Below are 21,514 nucleotides of genomic sequence, written 5' to 3'. Positions count from 1 at the left end.
TCAGCATGTGATGTGTGCTACGGAGATGTCAACAATGTGTGCTACTGAGATGTCGACATGTGATGTGTGCTACCGAGATATCGACATGTGATGTGTGCTACTGAGATGTCGACATGTGATGTGTGCTACTGAGATATCAGCATGTGATGTGTGCTACGGAGATGTCAACAATGTGTGCTACTGAGATGTCGACATGTGATGTGTGCTACCGAGATATCGACATGTGATGTGTGCTACTGAGATGTCGACATGTGATGTGTGCTACCGAGATATCGACATGTGATGTGTGCTACTGAGATGTCGACATGTGATGTGTGCTACCGAGATATCGACATGTGATGTGTGCTACTGAGATGTCGACATGTGATGTGTGCTACTGAGATATCAGCATGTGATGTGTGCTACTGAGATATCAGCATGTGAAGTATCCGCTGAACACGCACGCAAGGATAGGGGAAAGCGGACATGACACTGGAAGAGAGTGAGTGGTTTGGAAAGACAGGGAGGTGGAGGGGGGGGCTGGGTGAAAGGGACAGCAGGGAAGAAATTACATAGGACAATGGGAGGTGGGGTCTCAGGGAAGAGTTAAAAGGACTGGGCAGGACGTAGGTGTTCTCTTTGACCACAGACAGACGGCTGGATAACAAGTACTCACCGAGTATGGAGGACCTGATAGGTAAATTGCAGGCAGCTGCATCCATTCACCCTCTGGGCTGGTTGGAGACGACCATTAGTGGGATCCTAGGTGGTAGTGGGGGGGTAACCCAGCTATGTCGACTGGGGCACGTAGATCCAGAGCGGGGACAAATAGACGTCGGGTCGGTGCAGCTGGGTGAAGGTCCGCCGCTCTGAGGGGCCCATGTGCCAGCACGCCCGGGACGGGATCCTCACGTAGCGGGGGTCTCGGAGATGGGCTACCAGAGGGTGTCACAGGTGGCTCCAACGGTCAAGAGAGGCGGGCAGGGAGCCGGGGCCCCCCCTCTGTGCAGCCTGTGCAGCCTGAAAGAGTGCAGGCCAGGAGAGGTGCGGGTGTTGACCCCCCCGCAGAGCCGTCCGAACCGGCAATCCCCCAGCGCGGCGGCCACATAGCAGGTAGGCGCAGCGATCCCCCTGCAGGGCTTTCAGCAGCGGTAATCCCCCAGCGCGGCGGCCACATAGCTGGGAGACGCAGCGACCCCCCTGCCACTCAGCCTGCAAATGTCAGGCAGCGATCCGGCAGGCTGGCGGTACAGGGGCAGCGCTGCGGAGCCATGGAACACGTGGAGGAATGGGCGCCGCCATCTTGCTTCCGGGGTCCTTCACAAAGGACCCTGGAAAAAGAGCTGGCTAGCACGGCGCCTGTTAAATCTAAGAAACATAGGGGGCTGGCTGTGGGCATGCCTGCAGTAACCGAAAGACCCATAAGGCCTGCCCGCAGAACTAGGCCCCCAGAAAGACTGTCCATGGACATGCCTGTGCGGGCACAGCGACGCTGTAGGAGCCCCTCCAGGGATGTGACGGGCCCACGGCAGAGAAGAAAGGGCAGGCCCCAGGGGGAGAGGGAACTTAGCCCACAAGTGAGTACTTTTTTATGTCGGGAGGAGAGTCCCGACAATGAAGATGGAGGATCAGTCTCCTACGCCATGGGAGCCCGGGAGAGAAGATCGCCAGCCCGACCCTTTGGGGACATGCCACATGCCCAGTCCGGAGAAGAAGACGACTTTGAGGACTACGAAACGATCAGAGGGACTTCGGCTCCGGGGGAGCATGGTAATTATGAGTCTATGTTTGGTTTGTCTCCCGTTACTGGCCATTATGCAGGAAACAGAGATAGTCGGGGGTCCAAGGATGATAACGTTGTAGTTGACAAGTCACCCCCTGATCTAGTAAGCAACGAGCTGATAGCGTTAGTAGCCAGGTTAGAGAAGAGGTTAGACCGGCTAGAGGAACCGGGGCCAGCTCACCTATCAGCCTGGACGACCCCTTACACCCATCATAGAGAGAACACGAGTGTAAGTAACGGCTTCGTCGAAGTGTCGGACGCGACTTCAACTGGGGAGGGGGAAAATTTTCCCTTAGATGATAGGGCCCGGGGGGGAGGTGTACATTTGTTTCTCAGGACCCCTAGGCGCCCATCTCAAAAAAGAGGTGAGGGAAAAAATTTGGAGGAATGAGTACGTTGACATATTTTCATTGCTGCCCATCGATAAATTGAGTGTTGAGAGGATTGGGAAAGAAGGGAATAAAAAGGAGGAAGAGGAAAGGCGACGGAGTCAGATGGTGCCGCAGACGTTCTCGAATTGGTTGCAGGCCTTTGCAATTCTAGCCAGCATTATAGGGGAGAAAGCACCAGAGAACTGTTCACAATTGTTCTGCTACATGGATTCCATAGGGGAAGCTTATAGAACTTATGGGGGGCATGCATGGTTGCGTTATGACGAGCAGTTCCGCCAGCGGAAGGCCATTCGTCCCTCCATCAGGTGGGATCAAAAAGATATTGGGCTTTGGTTAAAGATTATGGCCCCTAGCAATAGATTTGGGAACCCATTTCAAGGGTGGGCCGGGAGAACCGGCCAAGCAAGTTATAGATCAGGGGCTCAAGCATCAGGAGGTTTTCAAACCCGGGGTGGGATACAAAAACTCGGTATATGTTGGCAGTTTAACGATAGCCAATGTAAGTTCGGGCCTAGCTGTAAATTCAGACATCAATGCTCAGTGTGCAACGGGTTTTCACACGGAGCCAGTAGATGTGTCAGGAAGAACAGCGCTAGCGCCGGGGGAAACAACCATGGTCAAGGGCCAAACCCAATCAAACTGCACGCGATGCTCCCCTTTCTAGATAGGTACCCTGATAGACTCAAGTCAGATCTATTAATCAGTGGCTTTAGGGACGGTTTCGTAATTCCTGCCAAAAACGTCAATTTACCAACAAAATTAAAAAATCTAAATTCGATAAACCAGACAGGTATTAGGTCCCTACGGGAGGTATACCAGGGGGGGGAACCTCCTGAGGGCTCTTGGTTCTTTTACGAACAACTAAAGAGCTTCATAGGCACATCATTTAAACTCAACAAGTCCATGGGGGTGTTGACCCCTTTCGAGAAAATTTGTCTCACAGAGGAGCCCCCGTCTCGTAAGGTGTCCCTCTTATATAACCTTTTCCAGAAGAGTCAGACTACAACACATGACTTCCCAACATTTTTCTCAAGATGGGAGAGTGACTTGGGGATTTCATTATCCCAAGAGGAAAGGGATAAGATCTTGCTGTTCACCTTTAGGACTTCGCTGTCGGCCGTATCACAGGAGAGGAGTTACAAGGTTCTGTCGAGGTGGTATAGATGCCCCTGCCAGGTTCACACCATGTTCCCGGTGATACCGGATACTTGTTGGAGATGTTCATCAGAAAAAGGGACTTATGTCCATATCTGGTGGGAATGTCCACCCATAAAGAAATTCTGGATGTTGGTTTTTGATCTCCATAACAAATTAGCCTTTCGCAAAATACAACGCACAGTGGAACTAGCTCTCTTGTCTCTGTGTGACATGTCGATATCTGGTTTTAAGAGGAGTCTTCTCAGACATTTTCTTACGGCTGCCAGGAATTTGATTCCTAGATACTGGAAGCAAGATCGTTACCCCTCAGGCTCCGACTTTGTTGCGGAGCTTAACAACATTTACAGAATGGACCAATTGATAAGTGAATCCATGGGGGACTCGACGAAATTTTTTAACACTTGGGCTTCATGGATTGTATTCAGGGAGACCCCGGAACTGGATGCATGGTTGTCCAGGTCCTAATTCATATCTGGAGCCGATCTGGGAGTGCTAGCGTAACGGCAGTGACCCATATCCTCTGACTTGCTGTTGCGGCCTGGAGTCAATGTTGATGACTCAATGTTCTTTTCTCCTCTACGTGGAGCCTGGGATCGGCCCGGGAGGAGTGTCGCACTCCTCACACATAGTGTACCCTCTTACCTTCACCCGCTTTCCTTTCCCCTCCTCTCCCTCCTTTTTTTTTTTTTCCTCTCCTTTCTTTCCTCCTCTTTCCGTTTCTTTAATTCTTTCTACTTTTGCTTACTTTTTACATCTAGTGACATTATACACTAATACAAAGGATTAATATAGCTAGTAATGCTTGATTGCCTTTGATGCTGCTTATTAGTTTCAACTGTGAAGAATATCATTACTAATTTGAAAGTGTTATCGTTGGCAGTGGCCAACTACATTTAATACCTGCTGAGACTCTCTCTTTTTATACGATCTACGGGCTGTAACCCGCTGAGTTTAACAATTGTTTCAGCATTGTACTATTGTTTGTATTGTTTATTTGCTTCAATAAACCTGATTTATACAAAAAATCTAAATTCGGCCTATCAGCACTGCGAAGTTGTGAAGGAAAAACTAAAAAAAAGAGGTGCTACTAGGCCGAATGGCAGGTCCATTCAAGTCGCCGCCTTTTTCGGACCTGGTGGTTTCCCCTTTGGGCATTGTGCCCAAGAAGGAACCAAATAAGTTCCGAATGATTCACCATCTGTCATATCCCCGTGGCAAGTCCGTTAACGACGGCATTGATTCTGAGTTGTGTTCAGTTGTATACGCATCGTTTGATGAGGCGGTGCAGTGGGTTAGGAAGTGTGGTAAAGGAGCTCTAATGGCGAAGACTGACGTAGAATCTGCCTTTCGGTTACTGCCTGTACATCCGGGTAGTCAACGCCTGCTTGGGTGCTATTGGGAGGGAGAGTACTTTGTGGACAGATGCTTACCCATGGGATGCTCTCTATATTGTTCCTTGTTTGAGGCCTTTAGCTGTTTTCTGGAATGGGTAGTTAAGGACATTTCCGGTTTGAAATCTGTGATACATTACTTAGATGATTTTTGGTGCGCATGGCCCCCGGAATCGGATGAGTGCGAGGTGATTTTGAGGAGCTTAGAGTGGGTGGCAAAGGAATTCGGTGTACCGTTAGCGCCTGAAAAAACGGTCCGTCCAACGACATGTATTTCCTTTCTTGGTATTGTGATTGATACAGTCAAGTGGGAATGTCGGCTCCCGGAGGATAAGGTGTCATCCCTTAAAGAAGAAATACACAGGGCATTGAAACTAAAAAAATTGAGGTTACGGGAGGTTCAGTCCTTACTAGGCAGTTTAAACTTCGCATGTCGGGTGTTGCCTATGGGCAGGGTTTTTTCAAGAAGGTTGGCAGGAGCTACGGCTGGTGTGAAGCTGACTCATCATTATGTTCGATTATCGGCTGACAACAGAGCTGATCTGGCAGTCTGGGACACATTTCTGAAAAATTACAACGGGCGATCATTAATGATGGATGGGGTGTGTTGCAATTCCGACATTGATCTATACACGGACGCAGCTGGGAGTTGCGGCTTTGGAGCTTATTTTCAGCGGCAATGGTGCGCGGCCAAATGGCCTAATGAATGGGTCCGGTTGGGTCTGGTTAAGAACGTAGCGTTACTAGAGATTTTTCCCATTTTGGTAGCTGTCAATTTGTGGAAAGGGAGGCTGGCAAACAGGAGGATTCGTTTTAAATGTGACAACATGGGTGTGGTGTTGGCAATAAATAACATAACCGCTTCTTCTCCTCCAGTTATCAGTGTTTTGCGGCAGCTAGTATTGGACTGCCTATCTATCAATGCTCATTTTACCGCATCCCATGTACCGGGGGAGTTTAACTCAATAGCTGACGCACTTTCTCGTTTCCAGTGGGAGCGGTTCCGGGCTCTGGCACCGGAGGCGGAAGAAAAGGGCATACCCTGCCCTCCCGAACTCTGGAATGTGGTATCAGGGCGGTCGGACCATTAATTAGTCATCATTGGCAAGCAGCACATGGGCAGCCTATCATCGGTCATGGGAAACATGGGAACATTGGCTAGGACAGGGAGGGGAACACCTGACAGATGAGGAGAAAGTGGGGGTGTTATTGATGGGAATCAGGCAGGCAGCCGATGATAAGTGGTCCGCAGCGAGGGTTAATCAGTTAATTTCCGGGTTGGCTTTCGGTTTTAAACTTAGGAATAGGACTGATTTGACAAAAAAGTTTTTAGTCAGACTGGCGCTTAGAGGTTTTCGTAGAAAAAGAAGCCAAACGGATAATAGGCAGCCAGTTTCATTTGAATTACTAGAGAAGTTGGGATTGCGACTAAAGGCAGTTTGCAGATCACCCTTTGAGGTAAGATTATTCAGGCTGGCATTTTCTTTGGCCTTTTTCGGTGCAATGAGGTTGGGAGAATTAGTTGCGCCAAGTAAGACCAAGGTTGGGGGCATTTTAGTCGAGGACATAATGCTTACCAAAAAGGGAGTTGAATTCTGGATCAGGAAATCAAAGACAGACCAGTTAGGAAAAGGACAGAGAGTGCTGTTGGGCAGGGTGAAAGATTCCTTTATGTGTCCATCTCGATGTTTAGAGCAATTTATGTCCGTTAGGCCACTTCTGGGAGGATCGTTGTTATGCCACGAAGAGGGGACATTCCTATCCAAATATCAGTTTGTTAAAATATTTCACAGGTGTTTGAGGGAATCCGAAATAGAGCCACGCCGTTATGGAGGGCATTCGTTTCGCATTGGGGCTGCAACGGAGGCGGCGGTGGGAGGCTTGAGCACCGAAGTTTTAAAGAGAATTGGCCGCTGGGAATCAAAGCGTTACCGGTCGTACGTGCGACCTTATGGAAACGGAGGGGCTGAGCCGGCTGGTATTTAAACATGTCACTAACATATGTTTGCTTTGTTGCAGAGCAAGTTCCACTGTCAATCTGGATCTTTGGCCACTCTTACGTTCACTGGGGAGCGCTGCGAGCGGACAAACAGACGGACGGCAGACAGTTGGGTTACACAAAAGACGTGGCTTCCATTAGGTGGCTGGGTTTTAGGGGGTTGGTCTGGAAGCGGGTTCTTCATGAGTTTCACTTAGCAGTTCACTCCCACAGAACCCCTGATATTCTAGTTCTACATGTAGGGGGGAATGATCTGGCAGCTCGCTCTGGGAAAGGGTTAGTGGACGACATCAAAAAAGATCTGAGGCAGCTATGGTCAGCCTTCCCGGGGATAAAAGTAGTATGGTCTGACATTGTGCCTAGAAAATTCTGGCGAGGAGCGCGGTCAGTGCCGAAGGTTAACAAAGCACGCATGAAAGTTAATAAAGCAATAGCCAAATTCGTTGTGCAGAGAGGGGGAGTGGCAGTTCGCCATGCGGGCCTGGAGGATGTGCATAGGGCATTTTGGCGAGCTGACGGGGTACACTTGAATGCAGCCGGGATGGATGTGTGGATCGCAGGGCTGCAAGGAGGGATAATGAAGGCCACAGCATTGCTAGTTGGTGGGGTCTCGAGCTCCTGAGGCGAGGTGCTCTCGGTGTGGCGTTGGTGGGTCCTCGAAGTCGGTAAAAATTTGAAGTGGGGATTCTTTAAAAGGCACGAACCCCTTCATTGGTTGGTTACCTGGTGGTGGTCTGGTGGTAATGGGTGGCAACCGGCGATGGTATGTCGGGGTCACATGGTCGTGAGTTTTGGGTGACACCTGGCGATGGAACGTCGGGGTCACGTTAACAGAATGGAGGTAACCTCTTCCCCTGGACTCGCGGTGCTCCTGAGCTAAAATTAAACGCGGCTAGGAGTAAAAAACGGGGGGGGGGGGAAGGGGCAATGCCATGGAAACATAGACCACCAGACTTTAGAATTTTTACGACTTCAAGGACCCTACCAAGAGTCTTGGTAATTACTAATAAATTGGCTGCTGTGGCCGTTTAATATCCAAAAGAAAATGTGTCTGTCATTTTTCAGGGGAGTGAGGTCAAAAAGGGGGGAGGGGGGTAATCACAGATAATCGATCTGTCCAGGGTCATGTGTGCTACCGAGATGTCAACAATGTGTGCTACTGAGATGTCAACATGTGATGTGTGCTACCGAGATATCGACATGTGATGTGTGCTACCGAGATATCAGCATGTGATGTGTGCTACCGAGATGTCAGCATGTGATGTGTGCTACCGAGGTATCAGCATGTGATGTGTGCTACCATAATATCAGCATGTGATGTGTGCTACCAATATATCAACATGTGATGTGTGCTACCAATATATCAACATGTGATGTGTGCTACCAATATATCAACATGTGATGTGTGCTACTGAGATATCAGCATGTGATGTGTGCTACCGTGATATCAGCATGTGATGTGTGCTACTGAGATATCAGCATGTGATGTGTGCTACTGAGATATCAGCATGTAATGTGTGCTACTGAGATATCAGCATGTGATGTGTGCTACCAATATATCAACATGTGATGTGTGCTACCGTGATATCAGCATGTGATGTGTGCTACCGAGATATCAACATGTGATGTGTGCTACTGAGATATCAGCATGTGATGTGTGCTACCGTGATATCAGCATGTGATGTGTGCTACCGAGATATCAGCATGTGATGTGTGCTACCGAGATAGCAAAATAAAGATCATAAAACTAAAAACATGAAATAACAGGAATTTTGTAATCAAGATTGTGTTGTATCTTATTTTGTGAATTAAATCAAATAATAATAATAATAATTTTATTTATATAGCGCCAACACATTCCGCAGCGCTTTACAATTTATAGAGGGGACTTGTACAGACAATAGACATTACAGCATAACAGAATTCACAATAACACATTTTATATTCAGGGCACATTTATATAATCGGAATATCTAATTTTTGTTACTTGGTCTGGACTGAATGTATTTAGTTGCTTTAAGAACAATACATTTTATTCATTAAAAGGCAATGAATTACATAGAAGCTGACTACTGACGATGCACAGCTAGGGGGGATATCACAGATCACAAACAATAAAATTGTCCCCAACTATAGGTCACAGCTGCATTAGCAATGCTGTCAATGGGGACAAATGAGCTATCCTATTCAGGATATCCTTATATCCTTTATTAGTAGTGATACATAAATGCACATATTATACAGCAAATAATTATAAAGTAAACAATATTTTTATTAATACAGGATACATTAGACAACATTTTTTTTACCCTGAGGCCCAAATTAAGAAACGGATATGGTATGATCAAAATTATTTAATCAAAATCAGCATGAATACAAATTGTCATGATTCCTCCTAGCAGTGTGGTGAATGGCAGCTCATCCGTCCAATCTGGGGTTGGGGCATGGTGGGTTTTCAACAGGTGTCTCCTGCTCAGAATGATTCCCTGGCTATTTAACTGGCTGATTGCCTCTTAGCCATGCTATTTGTAGCTCTTCTCAGTTTGGTGTGTGTTTGCTCTGTGCTTTGAGTTCTAGTATTTTGATCTTTGTTGACTAAGCTTGGATTTGCCTTTGATCAACTGTTTGCCTAACCCCTGTGTCTTGATGCGCTACCTTTTTGGAATTCTGACCACGAACTGTGATCTGACTATGCCTTTATCTTACCCCTGTGTTAACGACATACCCTCCTGGCTTTTGACCTCAACTCCTTGACTTCCCCACCTCACGGCATGTCCATGAGTAGTGACTAGCTTGACACAAATTTAACAGACTCTGTCTGGCTGCCATATTGACTGCCATTATGAAATCCCCAAAAATATGCACAAACACCTACCTACCTATCTATATGATGTAAATACAACAAAGGCTAGAATGATGAAGCATCACAGAAAAAAAACTCATGAAACTGAGGTGCAGTGTAAAACAAACTGAATGGATTAAGGAAATGGGGAGACAGGGCAAAAATTGAGAACAAGAATGAACTCTCATCGCCATACAATAAGAGAAAAAAGAATTGATCTACCTGTGGCAATACATTTTTGTCTCCCCAATCATAACATTATGGACATGAAATTACTTGTATTATAAGGTAACTTCAAATCTCAGAGAGACAGAAGAGTCTGGGAATATAAGCTGATGATGACCTTTGACACTCTTAGTGCAGGAATGAATGTGTTGCATGGATTTATGTCTTTTTACATCAACTAAGGAACTAAGGAATTTGCCTCACAGACCATGTGGGGTCATCACAACAGAACCAGACCCCAATCAGAGGACAATAAAACTAAGAACTGGTCCAATATTTATGGACATAACTGTTTATCCCTCATGGTAATTCTGCTTCATGTCACCTGTCTTATCCATGTTTTTTTTCTGTGCTGTGTTGTGCATAAATATGTGATTTTCCAGAATTTATTTTAGTCTATGCCTGATGAAGAGACCGGAGTAGTCTCGAAAGCTTGCAATTTGTTACCATCTTTTCAGTTAGCCATTAAAAGGTATCAACCACTGAGGACTCTCAATTCTAAATATTTTTGGATTAAGGAAAGTCAGTCCAGATGTGTAAGGTTTTGGTAGCTGTCATTGACAGGTGATAGGGAGACCTCTACAGTCTGTAAAGTAGATATACATGGAGTATTTCCTTCCTAAAATAACATTTTGCTCCTAACTCTTAAGCACCTGCATTTATTAGGCTTCAAAGGGGTTTTCCCACAAACAAAGTACATTTTACTCAATCGACCTTGGAAGAATAATAACTTCCACAGTTAGATGTGCTTAAAAAACATTCCTGTACTGAAATAATCTTATAAATGTGTACCTGTCATGTACTGTGTAATGGCTGCGTCTGACCATGCAGGAACATGGTCTGAACATACCATCAGTTGCATAACAATCACGGTCTTAGATGGTACCACTGCGATCGGGCCCTTGAGGGAGGGAGTGCTGCTAATGCGAGGACGATATTCAGCTGAAATGCATTGCGGCGCAGGGACCCACTGGGTTTGTACACCGCAATACAAGCTGCTGGTCAATCAGAGACACGTCAGTGTCCCCATGACTGCGGTAGCCTAGCAGTGATGTCATGCCTAGGATGGGGAACATATATACCAGGATCATGGGGGACATGTATACCAGGATGGAAGACATATAAACTGAGCTGGGGAACATATATACCAGGATGGGAGACATAATACCAGTATGGGACCTGGATGGTTGACATACATACCAGGATGAGCCCTGGATAGGGGACATATATACCAGGATCATGGGGGCATACAGTGGGGATACTGTATATTGATTCTGTGTATTTGATACACTAACAATTCTGCATGTTTTCCCACCTGCAAAGAGTGGAGAGGTCTGTCATTTTTATCATAGGTACACTTCAACTGTGAGAGACAGAATCTAAAAAAAAATCCCAAAAATCACATTGTATAATTTTTAGATAATTAATTTGCACTGATATAATAGGAAAACAGAACTTTATATTTGGTACAGAAATCTTTGTTTGCAATTACAGAGGTCAGACGTTTCCTGCAGTTCTTGACCAAGTTTGCAAACCCTGCAGCAGGGATTTGGGCTCACTCATCCATACAGATCTTCTCCAGATCTTTCAGATCTCTGGCTGTTGCTGGGCAACATTGAGTATCAACTCCCACCAAAGATTTTCTATAGTGTTCAGGTCTGGAGACTGGCTAAGCCACTCCAGGACCTGGAAATGTTTCTTACGAATCCACTCCTTAGTTGCCCTGGCTGTGTATTTTGGGTCATTGTCATGCTGGAAGACCCAGCCACGACCCATCTTCAATGCTCTTGCTGAAGGAAAGAAGTTACTGGCAAATATCTCATGATAAATTACCCCATCCATGCTCCCTTCAATACGGTGTGGTTGTCCTATTCCATTTACAGAAAGCACCCCCAAAGTATGATGTTTCCCCCACCATGCTTCACGGTTGGGACGGTGTTGTTGGAGTTGTACTCATCCTTCTTCCTCCAATCACGATGAGTAGAGTTGATACCAAATTTTTGTATTTTATTCTCATCTGACCACATGACATTCTCCATGCCAACTCTGGATCATCCAAATGGTCATTAGCGAACTTCAAACGGGCCTGGACATGTGCTGGTGTGAGCAGGGGACCTTGCCTCCCCTGCAGGATTTTCATCCATGCTGTAGTGTGTTACTCAAGGTAGTGTTTGAGACTGTGGTCCCAGTTCTCTTCAGGTCATTGACCAAGTCCTCCCATGTAGTTCTAGACTGATTCCTGACTGTTCTTAGGATTATCCTAACCCCACGAGGCGAGATCTTGCATGGAGCCCCAGATCAAGGAAAATTGACAGTCATATTGTGTTTCTTCCATTCTCTAATAATTGTGCCAAAAGTTGCTGCCTTTAGAGATGAGCGAATTTGATCGGGTCAGGGTTTATTCGGCAAGCTATAGCGCTTACCGAATAAGCTGCAGAGTGAACCCGGCTTCCTGGATTGCTCCGGCTGATCAGCTGTTCGGCTCCGGAGCTGCATGTGTCGCGGCTGTGTGACAGTCGCTAGACATGCGTGGAGAGCCTGTCTTGCACATGAGATGGTGCTGAAGCTGTGTGCGATGCTGGGGGAGGAGTGGGAGGCATTTAGGCAGAGCTACAGGTCTGTGCTCACTGCTCTTTGCAGCCCAGGGCATAGTTAGTGAAGCAAAAAGGTAGAAAACTAAATGAAACTGGGAAAAAAGTGTATATCGAGATCACTAGGGGCATTTTTCTTAGGCTTTTATGGCAAAAACAATACCTGAACCAAAATACTTTTTATGTAATGTCTTTTATAATATTTTGCTATAGACCAGGGGTCTTAAACATGTTGCCTACATGCCACATGTAGCCCCTGAGGCTGCTTTATGTGGCCCGCAGGCACAAGAGCACCCTGTGGCGATGTGGCCTGGTCCAGAGGGACGCCGATGCCTGCACTACATTTTAGTTGAATGTGCATCCTTGAACACACATTCAATTGAAATGTATTGTGACACAGAGATCGGCTCTCTGTGCCGCAACACCAATACCAGCCACTGGCCAATCAGATGTTGGCAACTGATGTCAATATCCCGGCGCGGGCAGCGTATGAAGTCACTGCCATGCACAGCCCCAGTTGTGGACGAGAAGAAGACACTGTTCGCTAAGGGAGTGAGGTCAAGTGAGAAGAATTTTATGTGTGAGAAGTATATATGTGTGTATGTGAACAGTGACATGGGGACCAGGATAGGGTCATTACTGAAAGATGAGGAACATTACTGCAAGATGAGGACTTTACTATAAGTTGATGACCACAATGGGGACATTACTTATAAGACGTTGGTCAGAATTAATATATGATACTAATGGTAAAACAATATTACAGTATGGGTCCAAATGGGGGACAAATAAAGGGAAAAAAATAGAAAAAAAAAAAAAAAATCGAAATATATTTTGGCACTTAAAATGCTGTTTTATGTATAAACTAAAGAAAACAAAAAAGTGCACATTTTTTATTGCCACATCCATAATGACCCAAGCTATAAAACTGTACCTTAACGCATATGATGAATGCCATTTAATAGAATGAATTAAACACGCCAAAAAAATGTTTAAAAAATTATCAAAAGGTGTATAGAAAAAGATATATGGTATTACTAAAAATATAATTTCATCCTGCAAAGAATGCGGCCCTTCAAATTCCATTTTTTTTCTATTTGTGGCCCATGTACTCAGTGAGTTTGAAAGCCCTGCTATAAGCTCTATTATAACATCTGGCTGCACACAATTTTCCAAATGAAAAAATCCTGTGGAAATGCAGTTTCTGGAACCATTTTAAACGAATAAGTATTTCATGGATGTCACTTGGATGCTCATACCTGTCTGCCAAAGTTGGATCTATTCTCACAGTGTCTTTCTGCTCCATCTCACATGAGTTCCCGAGTAGCATATTCCCACCTCTAACATCCTTTAATAGGGTCTGAACCCTATATATGCCTAGTTCATTGGTATTACCTTCAAAAAGAACCTGAAGACCCACCTCTTCCGACAAGCCTGCAACCTGCACTGATCCATAGTCTGCTGAACCGCCGCACGACCAGCTCTACCCTCTCCTAGTGTATCCTCACCCATCCCCTGTAGACTGTGAGCCCTCGCGGGCAGGGTCCTCTCTCCTCCTGTACTTGTGTGTGCCTTGTTTTGCTCATGCTTATTGTGCTTGTATATATCTGCCCATTTCACATGTAAAGAGCCATGGAATAAATGGTGCTATAAAAATGTATAATAATAATAATTATACCCAATATGGCATAAAATCATGAAAGGAATTTATTATTTTTATCATGCTGCCCCAATACCTACATTAAAAAAGCATGAATTAAGATGAAAAGCCCTAAACAGGTCAAGATCCAGATGTTGAAGATGGTGCAGTTTTCCTCACGTTTTATGTGATCAATAACTGAATATTTAATAGAAACATTTATATTAATATGAATATTTTAGCAGTATTCCTTTCTCTAATGCTCATCACCAGCCTTGAAAATCAATAGCCGTTTTCAAATGTAATGAGGAGTGTATTTCTTCAGGCACAATAGCTGGAACTTGGACAAGTTTCTAATTCCAGGTGGAGCAAGCAGTGATCCAGAGCAGTCTCAAGTTTTCCAGTCCACTAGGCAAGCCCTGCCAACCATTGCAAAACAGTTACTGACACTTTGAATCTGGCATCCACACGCTGCCACCAGATCAGCTTTCTCAGGTCAAACACATTTCCTCTCTATCTGGAATAAAATGTAACACTTTTATCTGGTAATTATGTGTAATGCATCAGTCAACTTCAGACCGATTCTTTTCCAAGCATAATTGGCATGGACAATGGCCAAGAACAATGGAAAATAATAAAGAACATTTTAAGGAATCTTCCAAAGAAGACTTTTATTATTATTCCTATACCACATTTTCCATAGAGAAATGTCAGAAGTTTGGAGTCTACGTGCTAAGACCCCAAACAAACATAGATTCACAGGCTTTGTATAGCGCCTATCCTCAGACTCTGAGGAGAGCAGAACTTGGCTTTGTTTTAGTGATCATTTGGGTTCTCAGCGCCTGTACACCTACCAATTGAAAACTTGTTACATGTCTTTATCATATGTCAAAGTTTTCCAAAAATCCGGTTATACATTCATATTCAGGAATCAGTGTGAGAACCAATAAGCGGCCATATAAAGACAAAAATACATTTATTTGTTCTCACGCCAAGATGTTTCTGTTAGAAGGAAGGCTTCAGATTTCAAAAGCTTTAATTGAAGCTCCAGCTAATAGAAAATGACTTGCAGATTCTGAAGACAGACTTAGCACAGTCACTTGTTTTTTAAAAAAAATAGAAGATGGAGTTTCTGTTGATGTTCTTCAGTTCCAAAATATTTAAGGGTGACTTCCATCCGAGGACATCACGGGATTCACACAAAGTGTATCACTTTTATGCCTTATCCAAAATGACACTTCCTTTTTGGGAAGAATATTCTAGGGTCAAAGCATGGGTTTATCTAGCACTTCTCACACTTGAAGCTGGCCATACACGAGACTGAATTCAAAGTCCAAGAGAGAATACCTTTTATTGACAATGCCCTCAGGCAACTACCAGACACAACACTGTAGCAGTTGGCATGGATCATTTGAAAGTTAGATTATACAGTATATAAATTGTTACAAAGCGTTAAAAGTGGAACCAATATATAATATTCAACATTCTTAGCACAGGTTTTAGTTTTAATTGTCAAAATGTAAAATGAATTGCAGCTTAAGGGCTTTCATGATACCCTGACAACCTGGAGCTCCACACAATTAAAAATAAATGACAATGACCAAGGTGTTTCAAACCACTATGTGTGAACGATTTTTACACATGAGAAAAGTATGCCACGTTCACAAACTATAAAGTGGTTTACTGGGTGTGGGGGATTCCAAAGACTGAGCGGCAGTAATTAGATAATTACCAACCCTCCTTTAATTAAAAATTGAGAAAACTCTGGTAAAATAATACAAAACTACTTCTTTAGGGACAATTTTACGTATGCAAATCCCAAGGAACGGTTAGGGTTTTTCTGGTCTTTAAAAAATAGTCAGGAAAAGAGAACACTTAAAAGAAAAAAAGAAGGAAAGGAAGGTTATAAAGTAAAAAAGAAATCATTCATACCCAATCCGCCCTCTACAGTAACACTGCATCTCCACCCGGATGAGACCATCAGTCTCCTGACCCTGCAGTTAGTCAGTGGCATCATCTCTTCCAGTTGGCGCAGCAGTGCTGCTGTAGAGGGCAGATTCTGGAGGTTTGTACACCTATTTTCTTTTATTAGCATTTAGCAACTCTTCTCACTACTAACTTTTAAAGGTGACAGGAAAACTTCTTTAAGTAACAAGAATAGCAAAAAAAATCTAGTTTTGTACACTGTTGAAAATAGAGATTTCACTGCAGGTGCAGGTAGGCCGGTCCAGCTTGAACCCAAAATTGCACTACCTGACAGGTTTTCTGAGTGTAGGGACAGGTTTTTGGTGTTTAAGGAGGCATGCAAATTGTACTTTAAACTTCATTTAAACTTTGTACTTTAAACACCTCTGGAGATGACGAGCAATGAGTAGGAATTATTATTTCACTGTTGCAGGGGGAACTTCAGTCCTGGGTTTTTTCTCTGCCACAGGATTCTATGTGTCTCCAGTCTGTGGAAGAGTTTTTCAGGGCCCTAGCGCTTATCTATGATGATCCTGACCGTATTTCCTTGGTTGAATCCATTCAGCAAGGAAATCGTTCAGTGGGAACTTGTAGCTGGTTTTGCAGGTGGTCAACTGATACTAAATGGAATGACCCGGCTCTCAGAAGCTAATTCCTTCAGGGTTTCACTGAAAGGTTAAAGGACGCATTAGCAGTGTATGAAACTTCTGTGTCGTTGGAGGCTGCCATGGCCTTGGCTATTCGGGTGAATAGACTCTTGCGGGACAGATGGGTAAGACCACCTCCTTCTGAGCCCTCTTTACGGGACAATACCCCAGTGTCAGAGGGAAAGTCCGGGGGTGAGTTAGAGGAACCCATGTAGTTGGGGTGTGCGTTCACGTCGTATGTTTCCCCCGACATTTGCATGAAAAAGGGTGTATGTTTTTTGCAAGAGGTAAGGACATTTTAATGGGGCATGTCCTGTAATTCCAAAGCAAAAAGACACTTATTTAACCTTGGGAGCCCTGAGATTGATAATCAAGTGGTGTGTTCGTCTTCAACCTGCAACTCTCGTTTTGTCTTGACAGCAGAGGTGGTGCTAGAGAGACGGTCTGAAAAAAATTCTGTGTTTGTAGACAGTGGAGCTGGAGTCAGAATGGTGGATGCTGAGTTTGCTAGAACTCATAGTTTTGTCTGCTCTAACTTGGCTAAACCTATTCCTATTTGCACCATCGGCTCAGCACTACTTTCACAGAGAACACCGACACAAATTGTTCAATCATAGCATAAGACTGAATGTTTGTTTTTTTCATTATAAAGTAATCCCTTGTTATGTCCTGAAGCATCTCAACACTCCAATGGTTCTGGGTTTGCCCTAGTTGGTGAAGCAAAATCCAACTGTGGATTGGCAATCCAGAGAGATTGTAAAGTGGGGAGATTACTGTCATGGTAACTGCCTAAATGTTTCCCCTTCATTTGTTTCTACAGAGACCTTACCAGCATTTTTGTCTGGCTTTGAGGACCCTGCCCCAATTTTGCAGGCGGGGGTAGGCATCTCGACCTTGTACCCTGACCTGGAGGGTGAGGGGTTGGAGGCTCAAGGGGACGCCCCTGCCTCCTGTCCTTCAGGGAGGTTAATTGTGCCATTCAATTTGCGCTGCAATGTAACTAGAGAATTTCATGACTCTGCTGAAAAAAAAGAGAATGGACAGCACCTCCAAAAATCATACAATGATCTAATGCCGCTAGGCAAAAATATATATACCTGAACATGAGGTTCTTAGTTTAACATTCTGATCAGACTGTATGAAGCCCACTGCCACATCACGGCAAACCTCATAGTGGGTCCTACCGCCCTAATGGAGCGGAGCCATGCGCTGACCACTGCCACAGCGGCAATGCACCAGCAGGGCAGATGACCCGGTGTTGCCAGACCACACCGCCCCACCAACACAAAACCAAAGCAACAATGGCCACCACACAGCACCAACACCAAGAGAAAGGAGTCCCTGTGGTCCCAACGGAGCGGAGCCACGCACCAACCACCGCCACAGCGGCAATGCACCGGCAGTTCAGATGGCCTGGTGTCCCACAGCACCCATGTTGCAAGACTAAGTCCCCATGACTCCAGACCGTGCCGCCTCACCAGCACAAAACCACAGCAACAATGGCCACCACACAGCACCCACACCAAATAAGAGGAGCACTGAAACTCACCTTCCTCCATCTCTTCAGTGAGAGCAGAAATGGGCTAGACCCCATACTATGCAGACTCCTGCTAATTAAAATCGCCTGTGCCAAATGGAAGGAGTGCACATCTGAAGGAAAAAAAGGACAGATCATGCAATATGCTGAAAAAAAGAGAAAGGAGAGCACCTCAAAAAATCATACAATGATCTAATGCTGCTAGGCAAAAATATATATAAATTTTTGCCTAGCTGTGTGGCACCCCAGGAGTTTAGGTACCACAGTAGTGCTGTCTTCCTCTCGGGGAGGGTAGTGCTATGCCTGGAGACAAGTGAGATTCCCTTTGGCAGGTTATCACACACACAACACCTTCCAAATCCAGGTTTGGAGGAGGAGCCAGTTAGTTGGTCCCAGGAGACCAGTCAGTTCAGTTTGTACAGGCAGTCTGTGAGTGAGGACAGACAGGAAATGAGCAGAGGAGAGATTCAGGGCTCAAGGAAGCTGAGAATAGGCCTCTGAGGAGTTGGTGCACATAGACCGGGTACCGGAAGCCCGAGGCTAGAGTGGAACTACAGGACACTCAGCAGAACCGGAGGGCATAAGATCATACAGACATTGCCCAAATTACACCTGTGGCAGAGCAGCATCTTGGAGCCTGGAGTCACTGTGTAGAGACCCCAGAAAGTACGGCTCAAGCTGCCTGCCATGTGGGTACCTGTCCCAGGACAGGAGAAAGAACTGAAAGAATTAGGACCTTGTTTGGAAAACTTCAGGCAGCAAGGGACTTTAGCAAGCGCAGAGTGGAATGCTCCTGACCTGACTTGCCAAGGGGATTCCACTTGTTTCCGGTCTGCCTGGACTCCTATGTACCTGTTGCCGATGCCCTGGACTGTGGCCTGCCAACTACAGTACAGTAAACCAGGGGAAGACTTACAACTTGTCTCCTTTACTCATTTACCGGCAACCGTCATCAACACCATACACCTTAGGACCCCTGGGGACCCCGCTTCACCTGTGGGAAGTGTACCATCAGTGCTGCAATAACATCCCCCAGAGGACCCCTTTGACGCAGCGTCGGTCCCACTATTGACCGAGCGCCACAGGTGGCGTCATGACAGACTTCTAAACACTTTTCCCTTAAAAGACCGTTCCCTTTTACAGTGAGTCCCAGGGCCACAGAGCGGGTTGCAGCCATCGTGACATCCCCTTTAATAGCCGACCAGATCCGGTACCGAGTACCTTGCCATGGTGGGCGACTCAGCTGCTTTAGATCATTGTATGATTTTTGGAGGTGAGGTTCATGCTCTTTTTTTGGTGCAAAGCATGTTCTTTTCCCTTTCTTGGACCAGCACTCCTCCCATTTGGCACAGATGATTTTAATTGGTAGAAGACTGCAAAGTAAGGGGTCTGGCTGGAGGAAGGCAAGTTTCAGTGCTCCTTTCATTTGGTGTGGGTGCTATGTGGTGGACATTGTTGCTGTGGTTTTGTAATGGAGTAATGGGGACTCAGTCTTACAGCATGGGTGCTGTGGGGCACCAGGCCGTCTACCCTGCTTGTGCATTACCGCTGTGGCGTGGTCACGGCTACACTGCAACATCACGGCCTCCACTATGAGGTTTGCCATGATATGTCAGTGGGCTTCATACACTCTGATCAGAATGTTAAACTAAGAACCTCATGTTCAATTACAGTACCTTGCGAAAGTTTTCAGCCTCCTGGAACTTTTCAACCTTTTCCCACATATTATGCTTTAAACATAAAGATACCAAATGTAAATTTTTGGTGACAAATCAACAAGTGGAACACAAAACAAAGAACAAAATTTATTGGTTAAGTTTTAAATTTTTGTGGAAATTCAAAAACTGAAAAGTGGGGCGTGCAATATTATTAGGCCCCATTACTTTCAGTGCAGCAAACTCACTCCAGAAGTTCATTGTGGATCTCTGAATGATCCAATGTTGTCCTAAATGCCCAATGATGATAAATATAATCCACCTATGTGTAGTCAAGCCTCCGTATAAATGCACCTGCTCTGTGGTAGTCTCAGGGTTCTGTTTGAAGCACAGAAAGCATCATGAAGACCAAGGAACACAATAGGCAGGTCCGTGATTCTGTTGTGGGGAAGTTTAAAGCCGGAATTTGGATACAAAATGATTTCCAAAACTTTAAACATCCCAAGGAGCACTGTGCAAGCGCTCATATTGAAATGGAAGGAGTATCATACCACTGCAAATCTACCAAGACCCGGCCGTCCCTACAAACTTCATCTCAAACAAGGAGAAGACTGATCAGTGATGCAGCCAAGATGCCCATGATCACTCTGGATGAACTGCAGAGATCTACAGCTGAGGTGGGACAGTCTGTCCATAGGACAACAATCAGTCGTACACTGCACAAATCTGGCTTTTATGGAAGAATGGCAAGAAGAAAGCCATTTCTCAAAGATATCCATAAAAAGTGTTGTTTAAAGTTTGCAACAAGCCACCTGGGAGACACACCAAACATGTGGAAGAAGGTGCTCTGGTCAGATGAAACCAAAATTGAACTTTTTGGCAACAATGCCAAACAATATGTTTGGAGTAAACACAGCTCATCACCCTGAACACACCATCCCCACTGTCAAACATGGTGGTGACAGCCTCATGGTTTAGGCCTGCTTTTCTTCAACAGGGACAGGGAAGATGGTTAAAATTGATGGGAAGATGGATGGAGCCAAATACAGGACCATTCTTGAAGAAAACCTGTTGGAGTCTGCAAAAGACCTGAGACTGGGACGGAGATTTGTCTTCCAACAAGACAATGATCCCAAACATAAAGCAAAATCTACAATGGAATGGTTCACAAATAAACGTATTGTGAGGATTAACTGTGGAGACTATAGAGTGGACCCACTGAACCGTGACAACGAACCTCCCACGGGCGAGCTGACCAAGTGCACCACCCCCTATACAGGGAGCATTAGGGGCAGGCCCGAAGGAGACTATCGCCACGGCAGCTGGTAAAGAAGGATGGGCAAGAAGGCAACTAATAGGGTACAGTAAGGACAAACAAGGAGACAGACAGGGAGAGCGTGGGAATAAGGAGTGGACGGAGGAGGTGAACAGGGAGACTAACCACGGGAGCAGGGACCGAAGGGAGGACACGGGCAGACAGGCTGGAGACTGGAACATGGACTAGGAGGAAGACGGAGGCAGGCAGGCAAGGACACTGGAACACGGACTGAAAGGAAGACACTGAAGAGCAGGCGCTAGGAGGGAGCAAAGGAGAAAACCAGGATTTAGTTACAGCAACGGAAGTGAGTGGTGAACAAACAGGCAGGAAGGAACACAGGAGGGACATGGAGCCAGATTCACTTGTAGATAGCAAATGACAATCAGGCACCGC

General features: G+C 45.4%; 1 protein-coding gene across 1 annotated transcript in view; it reads right to left on the bottom strand.

Moving 5' to 3' along the window:
- The window catches only part of LOC138665682 (sorbin and SH3 domain-containing protein 1-like), a 532,199-nt gene that overhangs the window by 344,785 nt on the left and 165,900 nt on the right, over positions 1-21,514 (bottom strand). The window lies entirely within an intron of this gene.

This window comes from Ranitomeya imitator, chromosome 2 (genome assembly GCF_032444005.1).
Source record: "Ranitomeya imitator isolate aRanImi1 chromosome 2, aRanImi1.pri, whole genome shotgun sequence".
In the NCBI taxonomy this organism is placed as follows: Eukaryota; Metazoa; Chordata; class Amphibia; order Anura; family Dendrobatidae; genus Ranitomeya; species Ranitomeya imitator.
This window is presented reverse-complemented; position numbering and strand designations above follow the sequence as displayed.